The following is a 15412-nucleotide window of genomic DNA, read 5'->3' as shown; positions in this document are numbered from 1 at the left end:
TATTGGGACCGGTGCTGTTTAACATCTTTTTTGGTGACATGGACAGTGGGATTGAGTGCACCCTCAGGAATTCTGTCAATGACACCAAGCTCTGTACTGAGGCTGACACTCTGGAGGGAAGGGATGCCATCCAGAGGGACCTGGACAGGCTTGAGAGGTGGGCCTGGGCAAACCTCATGAAGTTTAACAAGGCCAAGTGCAAGGTCCTGCACAAGGGTTGGGGCAATCCCAAGCACAAATACAGGCCAGGCAATGAGTGGATTGAGAGCAGCCCTGCAGAGAAGGACTTGGGTGTACTGGTGGACGAAAAGCTGGACATGAGCCAGCAATGTGTGCTTGCAGCCCAGAAAGCCAACCATATCCTGCATCAAAAGAAGCGTGACCAGCAGGTCGAGGGAGGTGTTTCTCACCCTCTACTCTGCTCTCATGAGACCCCACCTGGAGTATTGCATTCAGCTCTGGGGCCTCCAGCATAAGAAGGACATGGACTTGTTGGACTGAGTCCAGAGGAGGGCCACAAAGATCATCAGAGGGCTGGAGCACCTCTCCTATGAAGACAGGCTGAGACAGTTGGAATAGTTCAGCCCAGAGAAGAGAAGGTTCCAGGGAGACCTTATAGCAGCCTTCCAGTACCTAAAGGGGGCCTATGAGAAAGCCAGAGAGGGACATTTTACAAAGGCATGTAGTGACAGGACGAGGGGTAATGGCTTTAAACTGAAAGATGGTAGATTTAGATTAGATGTAGGGAAGAAGTTCTTCACTGTGAGGGTGGTGAGGCACTGGAACAGGTTTCCCAGAGAGGTTGTGGATGCCCCATCCCTGGCAGTGTTCAAGGCCAGGTTGGATGGGGCTTTGAGCAACCTGTTCTAGTGGAAGGTGTCCCTGCCCATGGCAGGGGTATTGGAACTAGATGATTTTTTCATGTCCCTTCCAACCCAAACCATTCTATGATTCTATGCACCAGATTTCTCTCCAGAGGTAGCCAAGGTTTTTACAGCTTTGACACAAACTAAAACAATTGTATGGACTTTACATCTCCCTCAAGGAGCTATTCTGCCCATCTAGGATCAACATCGTGCCCTGCCTCCTGCCCTGGAGGGACATAGCCAATCTTAGTCCAGTGACGTGTCTTTCTTTAAGTGCTGAAGTATTACATGGGTATTAGATTGGCCATGGAAAAAGCTGAAGCTCCAACCCCAACAATCCATGAGCTTGGTTTGGGAGGGAAGCAGGAGATAGACATGATTCTCATCTATCTCTTTTCAAAGTACTCCAGTAGGTCCACCATCTTTCTCAGTCTCCTGAGGTAGGCACTGTACTTTCCTCTCATTGAGACTGCCTGGTCTGTCTTTGTAAGTCTGGGCAGATAGCAAAGATGGAAAAGGAGTACCAGGCTGCCCAAATCGTGCCTTTTTGATTGGATTCAATTAAACATTTCCCTCTTAGTGCAGTGGTGTGGGATTAGGAGGTGTAGGTTTCCCCTAGCATCTCTCACAGGGCATGCACTGAATCATCCTAGTTGAGACTATCTGGCAAAACATTTATTTCACAAGCCCAGTAGGTTGAGGCATCCTTCTTTACCTGTTCAGTTGCACTCCTTACACATAGATTTCACCTCACAGGCATTTGGCTAGCAAAGGAGACAATCAGGTCCACTTCCTTTTGTAAATTAAAGACCCTGAATTCATATTTCTGGATCAGGGTAAAAAAGAAGATTTGGGGTGTGGCTCATTGAATCCTGTCCCCTGCAACCCCAGATAACCACACAATAATTATCCAGGACAAAATGATGTGCCAAATTCCTCCCCATGCCACAGGCCACAGAGTACTCCCTATCACTTTAAATCAACCTTAAGCTGCAGTTACACAGGAGAGCAAGCATATCACCAATGACCTAGAATAATGGGAAAAGAAGATTTAAAAGTGGTTAAATAAAACTGCCATCCAGGCTTTAAAAGCTATGCAGAATAGGGCAAGGACGACTCAGACAATCTGATGGAGAGAAAACTTCCTCTCTGACCCCAATCTGGTAATCAGTTTATTCATGAGTGCAGGACACAGCATACCTAAAGTATGCCACAGGTCAGTTCCCCTTGGTCTTAAATCCTGTTCATAGCTATGATCAATGTCAAATGCATTAGAGAGAGACAAAAACTAAAAAAAATATTCATCAAAGAAGAAACTTGGTGGTCCTTATAGAGTGCAGATAAGCATTAGAAGCCCTAAAATGGATTAATACAGCAGTAATGTATCACAAACACAGAGCCCATCAGGCCAGTTTCAGATCCCATGGATGACTCAAGAACCACTATATCAAAAGAATACCTTCAGCAACCTCTCCCAAACCTGATAGTTTCCCTCATTTTTTTTACTTCATATTTGCCTTACAGAAGCTATATTAATACCTTTAATCTCCACCTAATGTTTCCAACAGACATTTTGTAAGGGGCACTCTACCCAATGCTTCACTTCCATACAGGTAGATAAAGTCCCCTGCATTCTACCTATCTAACATAATCCATTATCTCTCAGAAGTAGCACTAAAAAGAGATCAGGACTCTTATGTAAACAATAAAATACTCTGCTTGAATTTCCATTCCAGGTCAGAAAATATTAAATCAATCCATGCAAAATAGGGAATAATCAGTCAAAAAAAAAGCTGAGAAAAACCCGTCCCAGCATCCTCTTAAGTTTGTTAGTTATTTTTCTGGCTGGAAGGTTAAAATTACAATAGACTGAGGAAGTATTTGAACTCAGCTCTCCAACATCTGAGGATTGTCTTCCAACATCTAAGGTTGATGGCTGTCTTCCAACATCTAAGGTTGATGGCTGTCTTCCAACATCCCTCCAACATCTGAGGAGAAGCCCATGCCTGTGGGTCCCAGGCACAGACAGTCATCAGCCTCTAAAGTCCCTGAGGATTCCTACTTGGGTTAAATACTTGATTTTACCTGGCTTTAAACCATTCTTAGTATTTACAGCTAGATAGCTTGGGAAATCACATCCAGCCCAATAGCTTTTACAGCACCCATTCGTATGAATCTCACTGTTCTGCCAGATGACCAATGCAAAAACATGAGGCTGAATACAACAGTATCACAGCTCAAGGGCTCAATGGTGCTAGTTCTCTGCAGCTGATTCAAGATCAGGTCAATAGTGGATGCAGATGACTTGTCGGTAGAAGAGTCTCAGAGATAAATGAGAAATCTGTAAGCCCAAAGTGGCCTTAAGCAGAAGGTCTGAACTTTTTCTTCACCCACACAAATGGGTGTCCTTGTACAATACCAGCTGTGCTGGCAGCTGGTTTCCACAGAGCAGCTACAAGGTGCAGCAGCCAAGTGAACCGACTGGAGACTTCAGTCTCCTGAGCTGTGAATGTATCACCCACCTCCAGTTCACACTAAATGTGCAGTGCTTTTTACATTAATTAAGTGATTTACAGACCAATGTCACCATTACTCTGTGCCTTGGAGGGCAACACACCATGTGTTTCTACATCCTAGTACAGATAGTTTTGCTACTGCTGGCAACTCTGCAGCAAAACAGACAGCTTGTAAGCTGTGTCATTTATGAGCAGCGACAGAAATTGAGGTCTCTCCCATTACAGAAAGGAACCTTTAAAAGAGCACATCACTGTCCTATGGACAATGACATTTACAAATGTTTTGCTGTTTTCAGTGAGCAAAAAATATCACCTGTAGTGGAAATACTGTAGTGGAAATACAATGCTGCTGGAAAAACAAAATCCAGGACAATGCAACCTCATCCATGAGTTTCAGACTCAATAAATCCACTGGAAATTAAACTCAGCTGACAACATTTCAAGAAGTGTTCTAATTCCCTTATAATCAAGCACATTATCAACCCACCATATTCATTTTCAATGGCTTCAGCTTCTCAGCCTAGCATATTAGAACAATTCAACACATCTGGGACTGAATTAATGTCACAAACAATTCCATACACTTAGAATGATCTTCTCACTTGGCATTCCATAGAAGACAGTCCTCAGAGCAAACAGCGTTAAAATACTCCCCACTTGTATAAGTCACCCTTGGAACCGAAGTAAGCTATTATTAATTAGTGGCATATCCCCTGTGTTTATACAGCACCATTTGTGTGCCTGGTACATGTGAACAAAGTCACCACCCCAAGGAGATTATAGTTTAAATTATACAGATAGCTAACCACATCATTATAAACTTTTTATAGATTTGAATCTAAAAAGGAGGCAGACAAGACAAAACTGTGGGGAATGAATACATCTGTTTTGCAAGGGAATCTGTGCTAGGATATGAGGTTATGCAAGGATATAAGCCACTCTTTTAATAAGTGTATCTGCTATAATATAGAATTGGGTGGGGGTGGAGAGCGTTTTCACTAGATCAAATGCTTGGAGATGTTTAAAGCTGGATCCAATAAAAGACCTGGACACTGCAATGTTTGGGTCTTGCTCCCTACTGTATTAATTGGGCTACATCCAACAAAGGATTTTATGTGGCTGAAGCAGTCAGTGGTCCCAAAGGCATATGTAAATTCCCACACCTAGTTGCTGCTTAACCCTGCACGTCCGTCAAGAATCAAGCCAATGTATTATGTTTCCCAAGTACCCAGAATTTGCTGCTCCTTCTGCCCACAGCCATGAGACACCACCAGTGGCTCAGAGAAATCATCAGCAAAAGCAAAGCCTGGAAGAAGTTTCCCACCCATTTTTTTCTTTTGTTCTTCATTTCATAGCTTCCTTTCCATTTATCACCACACCCCCACTGCACAAAGGCTTTGAGTCTCTTAGTAACTTCTTCCTTTCCTCCAACAGATACAATGCTTTAGCTCTTTGAATCTGACCTGCATCACTCAAGAACTAGGAAGCAATTTCTGCATCTGTCCATGAGGTTAGCTGATGCAGCAAAAATCTCGGGAGTACTTAATGCCTTTCTTCAGACTACTGAACTTAGTTCCCGTGAATCTATATGTACGAACAAGTCCACGTTTATAGGACAGGTGGCCATTTTCTTCTAGTATGGTGTTGGGTAATACCGTTTTCTCTCTGTACAACAAACATCATGCAAAGGAAGGACACAGGCTTCTTGGGCCCAAACAACCATAGTAACAAATTTACATGAAAACTTCAGGCCTAGCTGGGTACATATACATCCCACTTCTCTGGAAGATTTCCAAGACCACACAGCAAGTGCCACTAGAGGACTTTTTAGAGGGCTATTATCCTGTTCCTACCCAGTAAATGGAAAAGTTTGGTCTTTGATCTATAAAAAGGTTGTTTGTGAATCTCACAGTATTTTCAGCTTATGACCAACCTTAATTATAGTTGAAAACCTGAGTTAATACAGTGATATACTCTTTCCCCAAGTTGCCTTCTTTAAACATTTTTTAACCTTTCAGTTCATCTCTTGAAATGAAGTGTGTAGGAGAGGAGACTGGAGTATTGTTTGAGACAGCCTTTACCATTATGCATCTAACAGCGCTTGTCAAGTGTGTTTAAAGTCCTCTATCAGTTGAATGTGTCATGCAGTAGTGAAGGTGTGCTATGAGAAAGCAGAGAGAAACCCTTGCCTCCGAGAAATGCTAGCCTTGAAACAAAAATATACGTGAAATAAAAATGTGGAAATTCTTTGGTTTTTTAATTGTCAGTTTCTGTGCAATTTTCTGGGGGGAAAAAAAAAAAAATTGTCCTTTACACAAAAAGTCTATTTTATGGTGAAGAATGTATTTTGTGGATTGAAGATTGAAGGCTAAAGGAAAGTGATATAATCATCTTCTCCAATCTCCTGTAAAAATCCACCTGAGCAATATCATTAACCAAAAATCTTTGCATCAACCTTGTAACTTCTTTAGAAGTAATGACACTTTAGAATAACATGTGGATTTAAACAGTTCAAATGGTAAGAATCTACCATAGCCCAATTCATTATCTCTACTATCAAAAATATTCTCCATATTACGCAGCATCAGCTTCTGCACTTAGTGTCACTTCAGGATATTCTATTCAATTCTAACCAATCACCCCCCATGAATAATATCTTTCCCATGTAGGACTGTGCTCAAATCACCTTTCAGCTTTTTCTTTGGTGAGCAGAACAGATTGAGTTTTTTAGGTTCTCACTAGAAGGCATGTTTCCTGCACTATCCTGTGGCTGTTTTCTGAATTATTTATCAATTAAAATAAAAATGCCAGCTTGCTTCAGTACATTGCCTTGTTTCTATCTGGATACCCTAGGAAATACTCATTGATAAGTACGAATGCTATTCTCTTCCTCTTGGGACAAACCAAAATGAAGCTTACTTCTCAGCTTAAGCTGGAAAAGAGTTATTTTGATGCCACTTGCTTATACTTTTATAAATAACCAGAAGTTGCAATAACTGATGATTCTTTTTTGAGAACACAGATGAAAGCAGCTAGAAAAGAACAAATAACCACAAACTTTTCTGAAAATATCATTAACTTGAAAGTCAAATCTTGGGCTTCTAGAGGAGTCATCAGATCAAAATCTGCGCATGAGTATTTTTTTTAATAAATATATACACACACACATGGACGATAGACATCCATACACACGTATATATCATACACATCTATTTTTATATATATGTATCTCTATTTATATCAATGCAAAAAGCTGTGGACCATATGTGGCCTCTGTCTTTGTATGCAGCCCACTAAGGAATGTTCAACTGTGGTCATCTTTGAATGAACAAGTGTTGAATTTTTTCCAGTTGCACCAGAACCAACATAAGTGTCTTGGCTCTCAGGAGAGCCAATTCAAATCCAAAATAGCCAGACCACATCCAGTCAGCCCGGAGAACTCTGAGTTTCTGCATCGTGCTTTTTACCCAGGCCTTCAAACTGGCTGCTCCTGGGCCTCTCCCTGGTCACCAAGACCAAGGTGACTTTGTCTTCAGAGGCGAGGAAGGAGGGGACAATCATTTACAACAAAGCCCTGGAGCCTGATGGTTTTATTTTGCAAAACCCCTTAAATCCATGAATAAAACTTGCAATTGCTAGCACTACAACCACTGCACTGTTCATAGGAGGAAGGATGAGAAGAAACCTGGCTACTCTTAGACAAAATGAAATTGTCTGTAACTTTAGGAGGCTATATTACTACATTTTATTTGTTTCTCTACAGTTACAGATCCCTGTAACTTTAGCCTAAAAAGTGTCATAAAATGGCAGGTGTAAATCTAATTTTAAGAAATCTAATGAGACAATTCTATGTCCTTAAGTCTTCTTTCAAAAATAAATTTGTATACTCTACAGGCAAAATAGTTTTCAGATACTTAACTGTAAGAATCGATTTGAACTTGCAAATATGACAAGCCTGCTGCACACTAGACACCCAAAACTATGAGATATGCATCAGGAATATTTCTAATATAATCCAAATCCCATCAGAACGGATGTAAGCTTCCCATTAACTTCAGTAGGGTTTTGGTCCAGCCCTTGAGCCATTCAATGCAGTGTCAGGTCAAAAAACCTCAGCCTGCTTTGCTGTTGGTGAGGCACAGAGAAATATTTGGAGGTTCAGCACAAGATTTTTTGCTAAAGAGACATCGGAATAAGGGGGAGACAACGAAGGGAGGTAAGGGTAAATCTATAAAAATAATTTAGTTTATGAGGTAAAATTCCACAGCGACCACAAACATCTCATTTATTTCAGCTGACACCTTCCAAGTAGGTACATGGTTGCATATGTAACATTTTCCCATATTTTTTCCCCCAGGACACAGTTTTGTTTACATTCCCAGTGCTGTGAATTTATAACCGAGGCATTGTTTGGGTTATTACATGTAATAGGAACTGTATTTTCACAGATGGCTTACCTTCCTTGCCAGATGTCTGTTTTTAACAGTGTCCTAACAACTACTGCATATGTTAACTTCATTCTGTATATTAAAAAATATTGCCTTGAAAGGACAAACCATTTTTTTTAAGGCTACTTTTGTAATCACTGAAACAACTTATGAAAGTATGAACTGGATTCACCAGCACTTGCAAGCTGGAAATCAGCTGTGACTCTCTTTCTAAAAAATTAATGCTTCTGTGCCACTGGACCTGCCAGGCAGGAGACATGGATTACTGGATTAAAATCCTGTTTGTGACAGACTGTAGATAATTTTGTAGCTATATGCCTCCAGATCCCCTTTTAGTCTTAGAAATCTATGATTTACCTTCTGAACAAGCATCACACAACCATCACAATTATCAAACAAACCCCTAATTTATTGCTTCAAAAGATTGGAGTCTGGAAAACCAAAGGAAACAGACAATGCCTGGGGGTTGAAGAAAGAGCGTGTAAACAGCACAGATGGGCTTCAAAGTATTGTTGAGCAGCATTGCCAAATTGAAACATTTCAAAATTATGAGTCAGGCACCAGAAAAGTCTTGAAATTTACTTACAATTCATGAGATGTGAAAAATAACTTATTTCACTAACACCTGCATTATTGTGCAGGCACATTCGCTGCCCAACTGCCTGTGGATTGTCCTCCCCCAAGAGTTTTGCTCTTTTGCAAGAGTTGCATGCATTGGCTAATTTCAACTATGTTTGATGGAAGAGTGGAGAGTTGAATGATGCTGACTCCTTACAAGATCTGTGGGTGGCTGGGTTGGGGGTCAAGCCCATGCTGGTGGCTGCATGGGGAGGAAGGCAGGGATAACAGGGACCTTGTCTGCACTGATCATTTCACCCTCACAGATGCAGCTCCCTACATGACATATGCAAGCCAACCAGGTCAGGAGTGGGAGTTGCATACATTGTATGGGGGGGACATACAGGGGAACAGGGCAATATCTGGAGACACATGAAGGATCTCATTCAAAGGACAGAGGGAGAAAACAAACTAATGGAGCTGGACACCATGGGGTGTGAATAAGGCTGTGGGCACTGTGACAGTCAGATGTGATAGTACCCAAGAGCCAGGTGAAGCTCCACAGCCACAGCAGGCTATCTATATTTTAATCCCAGATGTCCATGATACAGATATTAAGCACCAGACAGACTAACTGAGACTCATAAGCCCTTCCTCACAAAACTGTACCGAAGAGTTTAGTGCCCCTGCATCCTTTGCCTTGCTGCTGGATGCTACTCCATTGCCCTCCCAGTGGTTGTTGCTCCCTTGTGATTCACTAACTCATTCACTATACATCCATGCAAGTGTACCATAACTTGCTTCAGAGTAAAATAAGTTAGTGAAGACGTAACAATGAATTCAGGTAAAGTGGTCTGGAAGAGTGCTGGCAGCAGAGAGGAGACAGGAAGGCAAATGGAAACCTCCTCAAGATGAGAAGTTAGTCAAGCCAAGCTACTGCAAAGTAAATCCTGGAGATTTTCCTTACTAAATCACCAGTGCTAACCCAGCAAGATCTTTGTGTTTCCAAAAGTTGGGTTTTCCCATGCCTTATAGGATGGGAGCTGAGTGTTTTCTCCATTTTCCTGTTAACAGCTATTGCCATTGCAAGTTCACCGTCTCCATCAGTCTGAAGGAGCTGAATGAGGACTACGTGCTCAGGGAATCTGAATTCCTCCTCCTGGCCTCTCACTGCAACAACTGGTGCACATTAGCAGAAAAGAAGCATGACCCTTTGATGGTGAAGTCCCCAGACTATGAACAAATAAAGATTTGTTAACATGGTGTCTCTCAGAAGCACAGCTTTCTCATACAGATTACACCATCATGTTGCTTTCCAGAACATTAGAAAAAAATTCTGAAAGAAAACAGAAGATTCCTAGTTGGAGCATAGCAATCTCAAGAGTTTCTCTGGAATCCGTAATATCTGAAGTTTTCATTTATAAAAGACATTACACCCAGATCTGATACCAAGAGTTGTGTGGTACTGTTATGTTTTCCTACCTGCAGGCATACTGGCCTAAGGAATCTACCCTTATCCCTGCAGTATGGCTACAGCGCTATGCAAAAAGTAATACTAAAACCCATCTGTCACATTTTAGCTACCTTTTCCACTCCTCCACTAGGTTCATCATCATCCCTTTACCCCAGGAGGAACTGACTTTAGAGAAGCTCTGTCAGACAGGTAATGGCCCATATAGTCAGCTCATTTCTAGAGGTATATAAATCCAGAATAACTCAAGTGGTAAGCAGAGACGTTTTGAACTTGCTTCACTGTAGATAGGTAAAAAGTCATGGCTGTCTCAGGGTTTACATGTTTCTTGCTTTCAGTTCAAATGCAATCATTGTTTACAGATTTTTGCAGTGACCCCATATGATCATCTGGACAGCTGTCCTCCTTTACACATTGCTGTTGCCAGATTGAACAAGCTCTAACACATGTTCTGGAAGTGAAAGCTCTCCTATGCTATTGCTGAGGCCTGTCAAAAGGATGGTTTAATAGAAACTGTATTTCTATAATGAAAACAAACAGACTTTAAACTGTTCAGCTGGAGTTCATCAAGAAGCAGAGACTCACTGACTGATTTTTCTAGCTGAGGAGCAAAGTGAAAGCACCTGTCTAATAGCATTCAAGACCACAAGTAAAAGAATGGATTGTGATAATCTGATTTAAAAGAAGAAAATGTGGGCTGGGTGGTCAGCCATTACTAGACTTTCAGTTGATCTTGTCTGTCTCACAGGTTTTACATATATATTTGCATATTAATACACATATTATCCCCACATCCTCTCATTTATTTACTCTCCCCTCTGTAGTAACTGATATTTTTCCTTACAGTGATGTTCTTGATATGAAAGAATGATGATTTCTCAGCAGTTTCAGCCTGTGGTCTATGTCTGGAAGCTTAATCAGGAAATGTGATGTTGTTCAAGAGCCAATGGACCATGTCGGGAAGCGTGCTGCGATTTCTCAGACTGTTTGAAGTCCAGCACTTTCTCAAAAGCTTCTGCCTTGTCGCAGAGATTTTGATACCATATCAATATGGTTGGTGTATGGGTAAATGCATGACAATGCTGGATCAAGATGAGGGCAAAGTCCTACAGTATCTTTGCAGAAATCAAACCAACTAATGACTTAAAGAGAGATATTTTCTAATGTCAGAGATAGGCTGAGATTACCCATTGGAAGGAAGAAACAAGCCTGGCCAACATAGTCCATCCTATAGAAAGCCCAACATGTCACACGTAGGTAACCCCCGGGTGATCCCAAGCTGTCCCCTAGAGGAGCCGGGCACAGACTGTGAGTCAAAACACAAGAGAAATCCACGTGCCCCAGAAATACTAACTGCAGCAATCCAAAGTCTGATTACACTGGCAAGGGATGGACAGCCAGCAGGGAGTGAGATCTGGTGTCATCTTGAGCATAGTCCAGGCCCCACTGAATTCAGGGAGGTTTTGCCATGAATTTCGTTAGTGATGGGTTTACTCCCAAGAACTGTCTTTTCAAATATTCTTATCACCTTAGTCAGCACTCTGCTCAAAACCACACAAGACTGTTTTCTGCATTGAAAAACAGTGTTATGAGTGATGAAATGGTAAAATAAACATCAGTTGTCTTGGCTCTCCTTCATAACACGTATTCCGCTTCAACTTAAAAATTAAATTGAGCCTCTCAGTGTGACTGTTCAAGCATCTTGCCCATCCATCCGTCTCCCAGCTGTGCAGTGTACCATTTGGACCTTGCCACCAAATGAAAGCACTTGAATAATCCAAGCCAGGTGATTAGCATAAAGGCTCTTTTAATTTGTATTACGGTACCGGTATTTTTGTAATGTACATGACGCTTAATTTATTCACTTCAGGGCTGTATATTTGCAGGTTCCATGTCTTTGTTTAATAGATAAGTTATATATCACTTACTACATAAATAGCTTGGAAGCTGAGAGCCTCACAACATGTGAGTGACAGAGCCAGGAATAAAATGTAAAGGCGCTCGTTTACAGTCATGAATTCATCCTCCAGCACATGCTGCTTTTGTTGTATTATAGAGCTAATATTTTCTCCGTTCCAACCTTCTATACTTACCCCTTATTTACAGTATTTGTAATCCCCTGGGATACTTTATTATTTTTAGATTACGAGATGTTTGAAAAGTTTTAACCTGTACTTTGTCATTGACTGTGTAGTAAGCAAAGCTAAAACCATAAAAGAAAGGCAATCTACCTGCTATATGTGAGTTTTTTCAGAAGATTTAAGGTAAAAATTTTGCTTGATTGGAGGGGGTCTGAAAAACAGAGGACAAAGAATTACTGTGAAACCAACAAAACCTACATGATTTTGTTCTGCTGTACAATGTGAAATCTCTTCCCATTTGTATATGTGTATTTTGCAGTGCTCGCTTCACATTCTTTGTCCTCTTTAGAAAAGTAAAATAATGAACACATTATATCACTTCATTTCAAGGAAGAAAACAACAAAGAAAAGCCAACTGGAACACCAGATTATGTAAATAAAGGCAATTTTTACTGACAGTGTTCTGATCCAAATATTTATTTATTTCCTAACTCATACAAAATTGATGCTTGTGGAGTTATTGGGTTAAAAGTGTTGGAAAATGAATCTTCTAGTTATCCACAGAGAACATATAGTACCAATGAAGCAATGAAAACTTCTTTGATTTGAATAAGAAACATATTACATATAATTTACAGAAATGAGATCTAGTGTCATGTAGAAAATGATGTTTTAGAGCAACGGTATCAGGAAGGACATTGATACTTGTCTCTGCTGTGGCTGGAATGCATTGCCCTTCACCCAGGTCCATCCAGTGAATGGGGATGCTTCACTTCCACAACTCCAAACGGGAAAACTAACTATCACCATTGCCAGGCATTTCACCTGTTTGCTTGACAGACAGTCACCTCTCTCCTCAAGGCTCATACACCATCCAGTTTTTACAAGTTTGTAACTCACTTTCTACACTATTGAGTTTGGCTGGATTCAGACCAGAGACCTACATGTAAAAGACTAAAAACAGAAGGAGGCTCTGTTCTACTAGAAATTTATTTAGCGATCAGATGGAAAACTTGGCTTCAGGGAAAAAAAGAGTTAGATACCAGAAAGAGATGACAGAGTCAGTCCTGGATAAATGCAGTTCTAATTTTTAACATAAATGAAAGAGTTATTAAAGGTTTGTATATGAGTCATGCCAACTTCTATATAGATGAGAAAGGTAATGAAATGGTATCTAAGTCATTATAAATTTTGCTATTTACACAAAAGAGGAAAAAGAATGTTTCCCTTCATATCTTGCATACTTATTAAAATGTAGGGTTTCAAGTGCCCATAGAAAAAATACAAACGTGCAGAGAGAATAACCACTAGAAAGAAGAAAAAGCAACCAAGTCCTATGACTGGATTTAAAATAATTCAGTCCTGTCTAAAGAGTCAAATCATGTTCTTTTTCCTCCCTACATAAAAGTTGCACTCATATTCATAACAATAGAAGAAGAAAAGCACAGTTGCTTCATAACACTGGACATAGCTTTCCAGAAACAAGATAGCAACTACTCAGAAATGCTATGGAAAATGTTAATCACATAGTAACTTGCTATTTACATTAAAGATAGTAGTCTTTAAAATTAATTAAAAATAAAAGAAAAAAAAAGATTTTTTAGTGATAGGACAGTTTTGTCTATAATGTGGAGTCTCTGTTCTTTGCTTTTTGTCCAGCATTTCTTTCAAGAGATATATCTATATATACAGATATATGTCTGAGAGAGATGTATCAAAAGCTAAAACATGTCTGGATGGAGAGCCTGCAAATTTCATCCGAGACTACATTTGCAGTAGACAAACCTCCACAGAAAAAAAAATGCTGGAATGACACATTTTAATGAAATGACATTCCCTGTCCACGATCCACATAGGATCCATGTGGAAACCTAAATGCCTCAGTCTGTAGAAGCAGAGCTGATAGCAGCAGAGCGGGTTCCCCAGTGCTGCCGGGCCGAAGCATCCCAGCCCTTGTGGGATGCAGTGGTCTCCATCCCCTCGGAGGCTGCCGGGACGAGTGAGGAGCAGGGCCAGCAGTGGTGATGTGGAGAGCTGTCACCCTCTGTGTGGACTACAGACGGGATCCAAGTCCCTTGACAGTCAGTGGAAGCCACTCCTGTTGATGCCAGCAGGAGCTGGACGAAGCCCCAGGGCAGCAGCAGGCTCTGAGGATGGGAACACAGGATGAGGCATCGCTGACTCTCCGATCCAGCCCCAGCGCTGCCACCAAACCGCCCGGCAGGCTCTCTGCTTTCACTAGGATCTACAAAACAAGTCACTGCTGCCGTGCTTCTTCCATGGGATGATGGATGCACTGGACAGGAACTGTTCAGCACCACAGCACTTCTTATTCTTACACATGCAGGATGCTAGTGGGCAACCGGCTCCAATTCCAAACCAGGAAAATCCAGCTGGAAGATGTGCCCCTTAACAGAGACAAGACTGTCTGTTCTTCCAGCAGTCAGCACTCAGCTGCCCGGTCTCCATCATAACTTGCCAAAACCAGTGCAAATTCACAGGAAAAAGAATGTCCACATCAAGAGGGTATAAATCCTTCTTTACGTACGAGAATGGTACAAGCATTTACCCAGCATCTCTATCAAATATCGTAGAAAAGGTTACACAAAAAATATTTAAATATATGGATACAGATACATACATATTACACTTGCATAAAATATGTATATTCAAAACCCTTTGGGCAGTTTCACAGTTAGCTGAAAATGTATGCTTTAGAAATATGAACAATTTCCTACACTTTTCTAGTTTAAGTAGGAGGGGGGAGGGGAAAGAAGCATCAGCCTTATTAATACTGAATGCTAAGTGCAGAAGTTTAGCTGTAGCTGTAGGGTTTTGCAGCAATTGATTTGACAGAACCTCCAAGCATAAACTCTGTTTTAAAAATCCACATCTATTCCCTAGATTGCTTATTGTTTCATGAAAATGAAAGCCTACATGTCCTGCTTGTATCAGCTAGATCTCCTGAGACCGTTCAATTAAACCTCATAAGCTTGCAATACTTCAAGACAGGATCGTGTATTGGGAGTACGCATGAACCTTATTGCAGTATTTCTGGGTGATAATAGGAATTTATAACTTCTTGTATCTTGTATAATTTAACTTTAGAAATAAAAAAAACCTTAAATGACACCACAAGAAGCTCACAGTTTTGAGAAAATTAAAGTCAGTACGAAATTTTACTTATAGACCACATAATTTACACAGATTTACATAAATACAGAGATATTAAAATATCAAATCAAAGCTAATTAACAGAGGATAGAGTTTTACATGATAACATATTTTAATTCCAGTTACATTTTTGCAACTACTTTTAGTGTCATGAGATTATATAAATAATATATATACCTGTATATCCATAATATATATAAAGATATATATATCTATCTCTCCATCCTTTTTTTCTTCAAAAATAGGGCAATTTTATAACTGCAATGAGATGTGACAAGCAGTACACTTCTGGGGAATT

Source organism: Haliaeetus leucocephalus, unplaced genomic scaffold (genome assembly GCF_000737465.1).
Source record: "Haliaeetus leucocephalus isolate CR32 unplaced genomic scaffold, Haliaeetus_leucocephalus-4.0 Scaffold351, whole genome shotgun sequence".
Lineage (NCBI taxonomy): Eukaryota > Metazoa > Chordata > Aves > Accipitriformes > Accipitridae > Haliaeetus > Haliaeetus leucocephalus.
The sequence above is the reverse complement of the archived record's forward strand: the minus strand, read 5'-3'. Positions refer to the sequence as shown.